This window comes from Macaca thibetana, chromosome 2 (assembly GCF_024542745.1).
Source record: "Macaca thibetana thibetana isolate TM-01 chromosome 2, ASM2454274v1, whole genome shotgun sequence".
Lineage (NCBI taxonomy): Eukaryota > Metazoa > Chordata > Mammalia > Primates > Cercopithecidae > Macaca > Macaca thibetana.
Genome location: NC_065579.1, coordinates 42489686 through 42501707, shown reverse-complemented (window position 1 = coordinate 42501707; position 12022 = coordinate 42489686). Strand labels below are relative to the sequence as shown.

At 44.5% G+C, this 12022-nt stretch overlaps 1 protein-coding gene and 1 long non-coding RNA gene across 2 annotated transcripts in view; one reads left to right on the top strand and one right to left on the bottom strand.

Annotated features, from left to right (window-relative positions):
• The window catches only part of CLSTN2 (calsyntenin 2), a 628828-nt gene that overhangs the window by 603349 nt on the left and 13457 nt on the right, over nucleotides 1-12022 (bottom strand). The gene's annotated exons all lie outside the window — the stretch shown is intronic.
• LOC126948209 (uncharacterized) lies at nucleotides 2302-10994 on the top strand. The gene is made up of 3 exons (XR_007723364.1): nucleotides 2302-2633; nucleotides 4751-4924; nucleotides 10848-10994. It is a non-coding gene; the product is annotated as an uncharacterized LOC126948209 (long non-coding RNA).

Here is a 12022-nt window from a genome sequence, read left to right as displayed (position 1 = left end):
AGTGGCCCAAACTCAGTACTAGGCCTTGGAGGAGAGATAAGCATGGCTCATGTCCTCCAGAATAAAAATGCCAAGAAGGTTCCATCTTTGATACTCTTCTAGGTAATAGGAAGCCACTAAAGCTATTTTTTATTAAGGACTGATATGTTTACATCTAGTGTGGGATGCCTCAAAGGAGGTCGAGACTGAGAATATAGTGAGGAGACATCTCAAAACTCCGAAAGGAAAATGGTGGGGCTTGAAACAGGGTGAGAAAGAGAAGATGCTAATGAGAGGATGGATACAGCACCATAGTATGTTGAGCTGGCTCACCTCACAGAAACCAATCGGGCATCACTTTCCAAATCCATGCTCAGTGATATCACACTGGTAACCAGAAATCAGTCATGATGGGAGCATTTACACTAAAGAAACTGGCAAATGCTGCAAATCAGAGGGCTTTCCCTTCTCTCTCCCCCTAAAAGCTGGTGTTTACCATTTAAACACACCACTGAATAAAGGGTTTGGAAAGCAGGTGGATTTGGGAGGTAAAGTAGAGATGAGTCCAGGATAACCCCAGGATATTTCTAGTCTGGATTTTACAATGGATACAGTTCCATCCATTGAGATAGAAAACACAGGAGAATAAGCTGGTATGGGAGAGGAGAAGGTCAGCTCAGTCAAAGACATTTTGGTTTGTGGGATAAGATAACCCAAAGAATGTGGTTGCGGATAGTGACATTCTGTGTCTGAAGCTTGGGAAACAGTTCTGTGCTGCAGAGAGAAGTTGTATTTAAAGCCATGGGTGTGAGCAGGTAGAGTAAAAAAAAGGGGGCGGGTTGACTGAGGGCACAGAATGAGCTTAGAACTCTACAGAACCCAATAGTTTAGAGACTTGCAGAAGAGATGACTGGCAAAGAGAGTGGGGAAAATTCAAGGAGCAAAGGGAAAGAAGGGGTGATCACCCAGGAGACAATGAAGGAGGAAAATTCAACAAATGGGGATGGCATCACTGTCAAATGCTACAGACCCCAAAGAATCCTCTGAGTCTGGCATCAAAGATACCACTGCTCACCCTAACTAGAATAGATTCTGCAGAATGTGTGGATGTGGGAAAGAGAAATAATGCCCCCTCAATATCTGTTTAATCTGGTGATGATGTATCATTGTAACAGTCAAGATTTAACTAAGAAGAAACTAACTATACTAGATACCTCCAAGAAAGGAAATGTAACACAAAGAATCAGTTACCCAAGTGATGGAGAATGGGAAGCTAAGCAACAAATGGCAAGACAGGAAGCCACTATCACCCCAGGGCTGGAGGGACAAAAGAAGGGACCACATGGTAGACCTGGAACTTTGGCAGCCATCCTCTGCAAGCAGGGCTCAGCAAAGGCAGAAGATGTGTGCCAGAAGCTAGAGCTACAGAAGAGGAGAGGTGGTCGCTGACAGTGAGATTGGCCAAGGTAGAGAAAGACACGGGGAAATACTTTAGTTTCTCTCTTCCTCTCACTCTTGTCTTCCACCAGTGCCTCCCCTTTCTCACCATAAGTAAGTTGGCAAGACATCTGGAGGATGTAGTTTCCCATCATATAGAGCTAAGTAACAGAAGGGTAGAAATAGATCTGACACCAAACAGGCAAATGAATGACACTATCATTTAACACATTTCATCACATCTAGGATGCCATCAATTATAAGGCTCATCCTGATTTAAGAGATGTTATTATTTTTCAAAAGCCATCTTAGAACTGATGAAATATGGTATACCTGTGGAGACAGGATCAGATGGTACAATGCTTCACAGCCTATCTATTGTTCCATGCATATCGGGTTTTCTTTGCATGAGACTGTCATTGAATCCCAAGTCTACAGAACCACACACTGGCCACTTAAAAGGAGCACAGAGCTGCCAGGTGTGCTTCTCTGCAGGTTCCCAGTTGATCTCCCTTCCCCCAGCCCACCTGGTACATCATGGCCAGCCACATCTTCTCGTTCATTATACCACCGTGGACAGAAATCAAATTTATCTTATTCCTTGATGTCCTACCACATTCTATAATGGATTTCAGTCTTTTGTACAGAAATGCATGGTGTGCCTCAAAAGAAAGGTAATCACTGAGGCAGAGAAAGGAGAAATACAGACAAGAGAAAGGTAAAGCTAAAAATGGATGAGCACATGTAACTCACCTCACACCTCCTGGACAAGGGCTAGTGGTGGACACATACACCTTGTGGCTGATAAGCCCTCCCAAGAGTGACCAGCAATATTCTTGGTGTTTGATGACTGCGGAGACATAGGAGACATCACAATGGGGCAAATGTTCTAGTGGCTGTACCCCTGCCAAGGGGCAACAATGTATCCAGACCACAAGTCAAGCAGGAGCAGGGATTTGCTCTGACTGGCCTTCTGTGTGAGAGCTGGCCCCTAGTTTCTCCTTTTGAAGGAGAGCAAGCAGCCGGGCACCCTGGATAAGCCCTGTGTTGTTCAGCTCTGACTTCATCTGCAGTGTGGATTCATATCAAACAGGGGGGACCTCACGGCTGCTTTCACACAGGCAGTAACTCAGCAGGAAATGAGAATCAGAAACACAAGGACAAGTGCTTGCCTTTGATGAGTTTGACACAGGGGATCACCCGGTGTTTCTGAAACTGTGAGTGCCTGAAAAAGTTTCCTGCACTAGCCCAGCCCCTCCAGCTCAAGACCATGGGATTCCTATTCTTCCCAGGTCTTCCGAGCACAGCTTGTGGCAAACAGGCTGGTCTCAGCTTGTGCCCAAACTGGCATATGTCCTCTGCTGACTTAGGGCCATGAGCTGACATCATTTCCCCTCTCTGAAACCCTCTCAAACCTCAAACCCTCATTACCCATGTAAAGTCCCCCATGCTCCAAGGCCATCTCATTAAATCACTTCATTCATTCCTTTGTCTATTCAGCCAGTCAGCAATTAGTTACCAGATGCTGGGATGCAGGTATGAATTAAGACAGCCCTGCACCTTCACATAGCTCATTATCTAGTAAACCAATCAGGGTTCTCAGATAAGAAAAAAAAGTAAAGATTGCATAAACTCTGTTTGAGGCATATACAGGTTAGAGTTGAGGCAAAATTATAGAAGGAGAAAGATGAAGTTTCATTTTAAGAAGACAAGGAGAAGGTCAGTGTTGAGGGGATATTTGATCTCTGCACCAGTTGGGATCTGGATGTAGGCTGTGGGTAGGGAGAAGATGAGGGCATCCCAGATCCTGCAGGGAGAGTAAGTGGTGCTGCCTGGAGGGATGAAACACCTGATTTCTTCCTCAGCTTGAAGTGTCAGGTGTGGCAGAGATGAGGCTGGACAGCATATCTCTGGGCAGCCCCAGAGGCATGAATGGCCCCTGCTCAGAGCAGGCATCACCTGCTGTCATCACCTCTGCCAATCCTGACTCCAGCCTCATTCAATGTCTGTGTTGCCCTCCTGTACAGCATCATCATTTAATATTTTAATCTGTCAGCTTGCTAGTTTCTGCATCAAAACTTAAATCATCTGAGGGCAAAAACCTGTCTTTCAAATTGGCAACACTCATTGCAGCTTTCTCTGCTCTAAGCAGCCTGCTAAGCCCAGGAAGCGGGGGGAGGGGGCACATTACGGATGAAACGGACACAGCCTTGGTAAAGTTAAGTTTGGGGAAAGTGATATTCAAGTCTAATTAGTTTGTGAGGGTGAGGCAAAAGGACGCATACCAGCAAAAATAAATTATGTATTTTTTTAATTAAGATATTTTTGCTTTTCAGAGAATCCTATTACTGGTGAATGACAATCAGCGTTGTACTCAAAGTTTTTGTCATGTAAATTCTGCATTTATCCTACAGCTTTAACCTGTCAGAGCCACTGACACTATTCTTTAGAGGGTTTTCTTTCATTTTCTTCATGGTTATTGCTTTTCACCTGAAAACAGGAAAAAAAGAGAGTCTGTTCCAAACAGAACATCACTTTAGTAGACCTCTGTGTTTCAATTTCAAAACCAATACTTTCACAATAAACTAGAACAAAATTTCCTTTGGAGAATAGGATGTGAGCAACAATGCCTTCTCTGTTCTCTATCGACCCAAGCCCAGCAGGTGTGACTAACAAGACAGTCACCATGCTGGGCCACTGAGAAGGATGGTGGCCTCTCTGTCAAGCCCCAGTCTTCTCTTCTAAGGTACTCACATCTGCAGAGGAGGAGAATATAAGAGAAGGCATAGTCTTGCCTTCAATGAGTATGAAGTAGAGTTAGAGAAAATGAATAATGCACAACAAATATAGAACAAAATATGAGAACATGTTACCAAGTGGGATGCTGAATACCGAAGCAACATGACGAGCATAGGCTCTGAACTCTGGGTTCACCTCCTAATACCACTACTTATGGACTTTCCGAAGCTCTCTGAGACTCAGTTTCCATAACAGGAAAATAGGGAAGTCAGGAGACCCACCTCACAGAGTCATGACAAGGGAAATCTCAGGTAGTCTGATGCATGAGAAATCTCCAGAACAGAATGGCTTCTGGTGAGTGCTCCTTAAGGGTTAGATATAGGGCAGGCTGAGTGCAACTTAACGAAGCCGCGTAACTATCCTCAGGGTCCTACCACCCCCTGTCTCTGCACATCTTTCCAGCCTTTGGGTCTAACCCTCTCCAGGGACTCCATCTTTGCTCCAGAGCTCCCTCCATGCATGCTGCCCACCTCAGAGGCTGTGATTCCCCAGGAAATGAATGTCCCCTATCCATCCTTTCTCTCTCGGAGCATAGAGACCACTGTAGTGAACGTCAAGGTCAGGAACAAAAGGAATCCAGGAGAAACGCAAGCCATCAGCTAGTGAGAGGCACATCTGAGATGAGAAGGGCCTAGCTCTGGATGACTTCGGAGAGGGACTCAGCTAAATCCACAAGAAGTCCCTGTGCACTGGAGTCCTGATCCACGAGGTAAGAAGTATAACCATCCTGAAGTCATTTTATCTCTGACACATCAGCATTGACCGTAATAAATAGTCTAGTCAGTTTGGTGGAGTCTAATCCACTGGACTACAAACATTAAATGATGTTATTTTTGTCCCTACTATGATCCAGTCAGGAAGCTGAATGCCATGTGGAGACCATGTACAGGACCTTGTTAGTAGCCAATAGCAGCCTATGAGCCCGGCCTGAAGAAACCTTCAGATGATCCCAACCCCCAGTTATTCAAGGCAACAGAAATCGTGGAGCAGAGATAAACTATAACCCCACATCTAAATTCCTGAGCCACAGGACCTGTGAGCATAATCAAATGGTCACTGTTTCGCTAAGTTGTGCAGGGGTTTGTTAGGCAGCAATGGATAAGCAAAACACCAGCCTCTTGTATGCCAGGTTTTTATATTCTCAGGCTTACTGTAGCTTTACAACAGCCTCTTGAGCTAGAGTTTAATATACCCATTTTAGAGATGAGAAATCTGAGTCACAGAGGAGTTATGCAATTTATTCAGCATCCTGTAGCTTCTAAGCGGCATTGTGAGGATTCATAGACTACTCACACACAACGCATGGGTCAGCCACCCAGAATTAAGAGAACTTTTCAAATAAATCAGATGTTGTACTTCAGTGACTGGAATTGCCGTGTGTGTGTGTGTGTGTGTATATATATAGAGCAATATTGCCATATATACATGTATGTGTGTATATGTGTATATATAGCAATATATATTCTATATTTAATATATATTATATATGCTAACACTCTCCTCACTGAAATAAAGTTACTTGGCTGTCAAAAAAGTAAAAGATACTAAATCCCATCCACTTAAGCTGGGCCATGTGTCTAAGCTAATGGACTAACTCACATCAAACTGCTCAGCTGATAATGGCTTGGTGCACTCAGTCTCTTAGAGAAAGCAGAATTTGTATCAATCAGACTTTTCATTGTCTTCCCTGAAGTACCTGAATTGCCATAGTAATTTAGACCTGTGTGCTAGCTATGGTGGATATAGGGGAAGGATTTTTAGTTCTGCCAGCTGTTCCACACCATCAAAAGAAGTGGTGAAGACAGAGGTAAGTGCTTTGCAAATTCACTTATAGGTACTCTGGGAAAACGCTGAAAACAGACACTCGAGAAATCTGGCTATGATCAGAGGTGCCAGATGTTCCCCCAGACACTTAGATTATGTAGGCTGCAGGCACTCAACTTAATTCAACTCATTTCACCTCCAAAGGGTGGGTGCCTGCTATACCCCAGATCTTGGGAAAGGAGCTATGGCAACCCTGCCCTCAAGGAGCCTTCAGAGTCCTGAGCCCAGAGGAGAAATCACCACCACTGCCAGGCTCAGTGCCTGCCCCAGCTGCAGAACACAGCACATCTTATTCTAGAAAAGTCTCCTAGCCCCAGATGGATGTGAAGACAAGTTTAAGTGCTGCATACAAGCACTGAGAGTTCAATGACTATTCAGTATTCTCCAAATGCCCCACAAAACCTCACAGCTGGCAAGTAAGTCTGACTGGATGCCCAAAGGCAACCCAGAATTGCTATCCTGAAATAGATTTACTGTATAGGTAGATGCAGAAAAGACACAGCAAGTGCTCTACAAAATAGTTTCTCTTAGGAAACAACAGGTGCCTACTTGAGGATGGAGGGTTGGAGGAGGATGAGGATCAAGAAACTACTTATCAGGTACTCTGCTTATTACCTGGGAGATGAAACAATTTATACACCAAACCCCTGTGACATGCAATTTACCCATATAACAAACCCAACATGTTCCCCCTGAATCTAAAATAAAAGAAGGGGAAAAAAGCCTGCATACACACACGCGCACACACACACACACACACACAGAGCACTTCTCTTGTTTGTTCCCTCTTAGTTTGGGCTCCATCAAAAGCAGGCCCTAAGGCAAGGATTTGAGCACAGGTGTGTAGGAGGTGGTCTCAGGAAATACCAGTAGGGGAGTGGAAAAGTGACTCAGGAAGGGAAGAAAGCTAGTAAAGGCTGGAAGCAAGTTACCAGTGTGGGCAAAACTGGAGCTTAATCCTCTTGGAGATGCCTGGGCACTGGGTAAAATATCTCAGTCATCCTCCCACCTGAGGGAAGAGGGACGGGGGAGTTGGGATGCTGCTCCATCAGTGCCTGTCAATCATTGGTAAGGATAGTTCCTGAAGGTATTAATTCCCTCTGACTCTTGACCTGCCACACTTGGCGAGCACGGAGGGGTCTAGGGGCCAGGGAGAGACCACAGGCAAAGGGCCGCTGCTGCTGGAAGTCAGGCCTACCTGCATGAAAATGGCATGAGCAGAAGGGATACAGGCACGGCACTGACAGCTATAAGCACCCTCTATGTCCGCACGTACCCTCTCCCCTAGAGGTTCAGGGGGAATATGTTGGGTTTGTTACGTGAGTAAATTGCATGTCACAGGGGTTTGGTGTACAGATTGTTTCATCACCCAGGTAATAAACAGAGTGCCCAATAGGTAGTTTCTCAATCCTTTAGGGGAGAGGATCTGTGTGGGCATAGGGGGTGGTTGTAACAGATATGCCCTGCCCATATGACAGAGACTATCTAGTCTCTATTCAACCTGCACCTTACTAAGCCTGATGAAAGGCATTTCCTAGAAGGTGTCAAGGCCAGATATGAGGCCCAGTCCAAAGCTCACATTCCCTCTGGGGAGGAAGTCCCAAATTCTAAGCCACTATTAGCAGGTCCCACCTAACTCAATAACCATTCTACTCCTCCAGTTCAGCACAGTGGGGTGGGGGATAGAGCTGTCTCTTCCCCATTCGAGCTGGCTATGGGTAGAATATAGGGCCATTTCAGACCTGATTTTGTGACCACCCTTGGGGAAGGAAGGTCTGCTTCTGAACCTCCTGGTAAAAACAAACATAAGCCCAGTACCCACAAAACCATTGCATCCTGGGACTACTTGAGAATAATCCCAACCTTAATCACTGCCTAAGAATTGCATGTTGGGAACTAATATAATCCATTTAGGGTATTTTCTACTTGGAAGGTGAGATGACAGTGAAATGGGAAATGAACTGGTAGCAAAGGCCTGAATTTATCCTGAAATGGCAGAGATGCAAGAACACCATGCCCTAAGCATCTGTTTTGCTCCCCCAATTTTTTGTTAGACATACTTTTGTCTGGCTGTCATAGGTATTTCATAAAATCTCAGGCTTTTATTGACAGGACTTTACCTTTCCAAAGCTCGACCATTTCGGTCAATCAGGATACAAATTCCCTGCAAAGTTAGAAAAGACTCCACGTTCTAAAAAAATTCCCAAGGAACCAATGTGGGGAGCAAAAAACCAAAGCAGTCTCTGAAAAGGAAGCATTTTAGTAAGTCAAGTCAGAAGAGTGGGCATGAGGACATTCTTCTCCCTCCCAAGCTCTTCTTTTTATTGCATACAAGCTGGGTCTGTGCAGGAGCTTGCAGGGAAGCTGTTTTTAAAATTCACAGCCCATCATCCATTATAATTGAAAATATGGTGACGCATAAGGGATGATGTTGATTTTAGAATCAGAATGTCAACCAGGTCTTCTCATTTCAGAAATACATACATCCCTTAGTGCTCTGAAGTTACTGTTGGGCTGAAATTTTTATAAACTCAACTCCAAGTCAAATATTACAGAACTACCAAATGTCACTGAACTACTTATTAAGGGGCTATACCATTCCCCATTAAATCAAAATATTAAAATGTATTTTCATCTCAAAGTTGCTGAAACTCTCTTAGGCAATCCAGCCTCTCTCTTAGAAGCACTTCATGCTTATATGAGGAGGGGGAAAAAGAAACAGCCACCTAGGGATTAAAATAAAAACAAAAACAAAATAAAAACCCTCACCCCTTTAAATTATCCATGAGAACATTAAGGAATAATTTTTATCCAAGAGAACAGCATTTTATCTCTGAAATATCAGTAGTGACCTTAATAAACACTCTAGCCAGTTTGCTGGAGTCCAATCCACTGGACTATAAACATCAAATGATGTTATTTTTGTTCCCTACCATGATTTGTCAAGCTTCTCTTTCCCAAAGGGTGGCAGCGCCTTAAAGATATTGCAGCCCAATTCCATTGCTTTTCATTTCTTTTTTGTTTACGAATACTTAGTCTAGTTCACTTTTAAACTTCAATCTTATATCTGATCCAAAGGTCATTGTCTCTGGGCCCAGTGTGGTCTCCCCCTCATACCCCCTTACAGTGCTTCTGTGTCAGGTAGAGAAGCAGGTAATGGGAAAGACCCCGAGACGTCTCCATGCTTAACTGGCAAAGTAGTGATCCTCCTTTTGCTTGGTCTAAATGATATTCTAGCACATGATCTATGGGCTCCCCCATAGATCTTCCAGCTTCCCCCATCAGGGAGACCCTATTCTCCAGAAGATCTCCTTGTGAAATCCTGGCCTCTTTCAGTTGACCACCAGCTGGTGACATTTTCCTCTTTTCCCCAAAAAGGTCTTTAGAAAGACCTATTTACTGTCCCAGAAGTTGTCTACCCTTTAAGGCAATTTCAGCCTGTAAGCACATATGAGATACTTCTTGGGTACCTCTTAGAACCAGGAAATGATGAGTGCATGTGTGGTGGAGGGGTGGTCCAGGCACCTCTCTGCCTGAATGGCCCCCAGCACACCATCTAGAGCTCCACAGTTCTCTTCCCTATGCCAGTGGCATTAAAGTGAGTCAGCTGGATATTCTTGGTGCAGCTTTGATAAACCCTGAGCTTTCCAGGAATACAACCATCCTATGAATTGAGGCCAAAGAATGCTTTGTCTTATTCAAAATATTGCCAGAAGTCTTTCAGCATTTAAAAAAGTCACGTTGACACAATATGCCCATGATATCTGAATCACCAAAACAACACACACAGATCTGTTTGCATCTGCAGCTGTTGAATTCACAGTGATTCACATGGTGTTGCTGCTGAACTGGCGACAAGCGTCTAATTCACTACTTCCTCTCATATGGTTGGCCCAAGCATTTGTTGAAATACATATCATTTTATTATACATTATTTAACTTTTAATTTCTTTGTATTCAGTGAAGACATTATATTGATTTGTTAGATTATATAAGTGCATAACAGTATCAGTAAACTTCATTTTAGAAATAATAATGGGGACACTAGAAAATATGTGTTGTAAAAACGGGCCGTTGGTTCTGATAGGGTTGAAAGTTCATGATTCTTTACGTTTATTTCCATTATTCACCCTGAAACTTTGGTAAAATCCTGTTTGGTCCAAGTTCAAGCCTTGATATCTAAAGGAAAATGTTATTTCCACTAGAGCCAGAATTACAGAAAAAAAGGTCTATTCTGTCTCGGCTCAATCTCAACCCATGTAGGGAGTGGCAGAAAGAAAGGGAATTTCAAGGGCAGAATCAGGGCTATTAGCAACCTAGCTCTCCCCCATGTTCCTGGGGACTGTGCCTCAGAAGGTGACCCTCTCAACACCAGCCTCAGAGCTCAGGATTTTGGTTTGGTTGAGGAAGACGGTATTTCCCCATGTATAGCACCAAAGCTTTATCACTCAGAACTGAACCAGCATATCCTTATGGATTACCATAAGGGAATCCCAGCAAAAAGTAAATGTTCTGACTTCAGAGAGACTCCTATTTGTTCATTTTGTGGACTGAATACACAACCTGGAAATCTCAGCACAGCCACAAATTGGCCCCTCTTCCTGCTGCCCTGCCTCCCTAGCTGTGGGCTCAGAACTCCACAGGCCTCATCACATTCAGCATCCTACTTTAATTGAAGACAAAGTTTTTCCAATTAAAAACTTCATGCTTGCCTCTACACACACATGCATCTGATATCATAAATTGCAAATTGTTTTTAATGACCTGTTTGGAAAATGCAGCATGCTTTATCCACTTAAAACTTGTAGTCTAGGGTTTAACGGAATGCTGATGGGAGCAAGGAGGACCCAAGGAACGACATGGGAAAGTATCAGATCCACCTGCAGCAGCCGATGGTTACAACCAAATTCTCATCAGTGCGTGACAGAAGATATTCTCCCATAGTGTTTGATATCCAATGCTACAGAGCAAAGTGGGGGCTTATGTCTATGCTACTTCACTGACGGCAAAGGTAATTTACATTCATTATCCAAGAAGGGTGCACACTCTGGAAATTGCCGCAGAGGTTCATGACCCTGGGCTATCTAGCTTCTGCTCCCCAGCCATAACTTATACCCAACAGGCCCCTAACCCCAGCTGGGCTCTATCTCCCCACCTTGAACGTATCAGCTCATGCCAGCAATAACGAGTAGGGCCCTGCCTAGGATGTTGACCTCTCCTAATCCTCCTGCTCTGCCAGCCCTGATGTATGTGTACTGAGGAGATGAATACTGGGGATCCCAGGGAATGAAGGAGAAAGATTAGACAAGGAAAACCCCACACACCAGCCTTACATTTCCCCACAAGGCAAAGAGCTGGGTTCCAGGGAGCTCCATCCATCATTCATCCACCTACTTGATCCATAGTGTTAGACCGAGTCTGAGAACCTGGGAAGAAGAAACACAGTCTAGTGAGGCGCAGACAGGTGAGCAATGACAATGCAATCGAGCAGTGCCACTGTGGAGTTGTATATGGGAGCCATGTAATGAAGGGAAGGGAGTGCCCCAGGGGATGCCCAGGGATGGATTCCCAGAAATGCTGACAGCATGAGGGAGGCCTGCCAGGATGCCAGGCAGGACAAAGTACAGCAGGAGACAGAGCAGTGTGCACAGCAGACAGAACACAGGAAAACTCCTCCAAGCAGAAAACTGGCTTGTCCTGCACACGGGGTTGAAGTGAGAGGAGCAAGTGCAGAGAGGGTTCCCCCCTTCGTTCACTCAGACACTGGGCTAGGTGCTGGGCTGTGCTCACACAGAGCTTCAATTCTAGCCCAGGAACAGCTAGGCACCAACTAAGGGCCTTTTAAAACAAGCCAAGGAATGTGGACTGTATCATGAAAGTGGAGAAGTAACATGAGGAATTTTGAGCAGGAGTGACTGTGTGTGTGTATTTGGAAGATCCACCAAGGGCTATGTAGAACTGGACGAAAGAGAGATCAGTCCAC